This window comes from Montipora capricornis, chromosome 8, assembly GCF_036669925.1.
Source record: "Montipora capricornis isolate CH-2021 chromosome 8, ASM3666992v2, whole genome shotgun sequence".
Classification (NCBI taxonomy): domain Eukaryota; kingdom Metazoa; phylum Cnidaria; class Anthozoa; order Scleractinia; family Acroporidae; genus Montipora; species Montipora capricornis.
Genome location: NC_090890.1, coordinates 54,907,490 through 54,910,684, shown reverse-complemented (window position 1 = coordinate 54,910,684; position 3,195 = coordinate 54,907,490).

Below are 3,195 nucleotides of genomic sequence, written 5' to 3'. Positions count from 1 at the left end.
GCGCAGCCGTGTTGAGACCAAGACCAGTTTATCTGAGCTCGAGAGTTCCCAGTATCCCCGATACGAGAACGTGGTGCAAACGAAGTGCGCACTTAAGGAAGACAGGACTCTCCTTGAGACGCCAGTTGTAGCACTAGGTGACTTACCTAAGAGTCAGCGGCAGTTAGCAGTAAAGACGTTGACAGAAGAAGCAGAATCTTTCACCCAGAATGAAGATCATGTAGGGTGTATTAAGGGTTGAAGCATAAAACCGTCCCTGACTGACACCCGATTCCGAACATTCACTAGACCCCCACCAAAGGAACAAATGAACAAATGGAAACATTTCGGCTTTGTTTGTAATAAAAATCCTAGAGGTTATGGTCCACCATCTTTGTCTTTGTGTTGTATTGTTGTTCACCGGAAAGCATCGCTCATCTGCTCCAGCACCAGCAACACTTGCTCTAATCGTAAGCCATTCTTAAATGTGTAGTATCTCCAAGCAAAGGAGGAGGGAGAGTACTTAGCCTAGTAGGATTTAGGCTGGGCCAGGGAGAGCCTAGCCAGAAAACTGAAAGCCCTCTCCCCCTTGACCACACGATCAAAAGTCTTCAAGGTTCTTCAAATAACAGCCAGAATTCTATTTGCTTCTGAAGCTATTAAATTATATTTTCTGAGCAAAAGGAGGCCCAATATAGCAAGTCTTTGCAGCGAATCCCCAAAATATCTCGTTCTGGTACCTACACGTAAGTTAGAGGCTCTGACTCAAAGGATAATGATCAATCGATCTCACTCGTAACAAAGCACTTGGGCTAACCCACAAAATAATGCTCTGCTGAAGCACCTGAGGCAGCATGATCCAGTGCATTTCGATGTTCCGGGCTAACATCCCAATCTAACCACCAAATAAAATTGCCCTTGGTGGTCCCGAGTTCCCTCTATCACTGTCTCTTAGTAAAAAGCTGACTAAATGACTATTTCCATTTGGGTCTCTTACAAAAATGCATAGCCCCCCACGAAGTGCTACCTTAAAATTCTACTGTGAGTAAGTGAAGACTCTTTCTTTCTTCTTTTCCTGTTCCTATGATGGTTGCCTTAAATCTATTTTAATGGATCATTCGTCACTGATGTCCATTCATCACACTTAGGGACTATAACTGAGTGACAAGATTAGTGGTAGAGAAAAAAAATAAACTGTCATTATCGATTAAATTAAACATAACCTCAGTCTGAATTGGGAATGAGAGGCATACAGAAACACAGCGCAACAGTAGAGTTATCCTAGGACGTATTACTAGGATAGTTTTGGGAAATGGTCTTAAATTTTTGGTAAGCATGGTAAGCTACTTCTTTAGGTAGATAAGCAGGCGCGGATCCAGGGTTTTGAAATGGGGTTGGTGAATTTTTGTAATAATGTAATAGAACCAAAGCCTGGTTGAGGTGTTTGAGGTCTGTGCAAGAAGGGGGGCTCAGAAAAAGGGGGGGGGGGGGTGAAAATTCACCCATTACACCTCCCCTGGATCCGCCCCTGATAAAAAACATTTGAAGAACTTGAGTGTAAACGATAAATTACTAATTCGAGAAAATATGCGAACTTAAGTCCTAAGTTGCTTGACTTGGGTTTACTATAAAGGTCTTATTTGTCCTCATCATTGTTACATTTAAGTTATTGTTTTCTCATTTTCAAGTGGTAAACTTGAGGCAATAATATAAATAGACTTTATCCGTGCTTTGAAACAACGCGCTCCAAGTCATTTCAATTTTGGCAAATCAAAGAATATATGGGCAAACAGTATCACGAACACAAAAGGGAAAACAGTTATCTACTCGAAGAAAAAAATTGTAGAAAGTTTTGACGGTAAAATGATTTATCAAATTCACGATTTCAATCAGGCTTCGTTAAAATGAGTGGCTTCCAAGACAGTGACAAGAAATATATATATTTTTTCCACCGTCAAATACAGGAATAATATTGGTAGGGTCAGGTTTCCAAAGGAGCTTTAGTGTTACTTAAAAATTTTATTGTCTCTTCCATTTTGAATTTCAGGGGTGTGGAGACGAATGACTCCGAATTTATAGACATCACATATGGAAATATTGCTTTGGAATGGTGGCTGCGCGAGGTGTTTTATGGGACTGGATTTGGCAATCATTATAATAATAGTGACCTCAAGCTTCTTCCGTGTCCGCTTGGTACTTTTGTTAATATTTCTGACACCAGTTCTCGGTGCATAGACTGCCCGGCAGGTAAGCTTAGATAAGTATCACGCATTAATTTGGCTCATTTATAGATTAATTTCCGTGTGGTTAGTGTGTTAAATAACGTCACAAAAATCAAATACCAATAACCGATTTAAAGCGCGAGATCAATGGCGCACTATTAAGTTTCTCATGCGAGTAATTGTTATCCCCAATTTTCCTCGGGTCTGATCTTATTTCCGGTACTGTTTGTTTGGGGATTGGTTTACTGTAACCTGTATACTCATGATTTGAAGAAGCCATCAATTGCTCCTGAAACTATACAAGGCGCTCCAAATCGTAACATCCACTTGTGCAAATCACTAACCCCAATGGAGGGAATGATTTCAGTACAGGTCCCTACTTCATTATGCATGCAGAATATATTAATTTCATTCGTGCTATTGTTTTCTAGAACAATGCGTATACCCAAGGGAATCGAATATATACATGGCTAATTTGTACTTACGGGATGATCAAAAGTGGATCTCATTCTGTCTCTCTCGCTCGCTCCCTCTCTTTTTTCTCCCTCTCTCTTTTCTTTGCCCTTTTTGCTCACATTGCGCTTTTTTCTTTTCGTCCCAGCTTTCCTCTTTCGATTCCTTTGTCCTGTCTGTCTTCTCCAGATCCCGCTAAGTCTCTCGCAGTCTGCCTTGAACTCCGTACCACTGTAAACCTCTGGATTACTTGTCCCTCTTCTAGACCACTGAGCTAACGTGTCAAGTTGCTAATTCACACCTTGATAATGATATTTCTTTGGAATTCTGGACGACAATTTACATAACAATGATAAGTAATTATATACGCGTGCCGTGCCGACCACCAATAAATGCACTGATTTTGCTTCTTTTGAAACAACGTCACCCCTTAATAATGCTAACCGTTAACCTTTAGGCTTAAGGTTGAACCCAGTATAATTCTTTTGGAGGTTAATCGAGCATATCTGTGAATGTCTGAATTGCTTGTTTTTTTCATCCC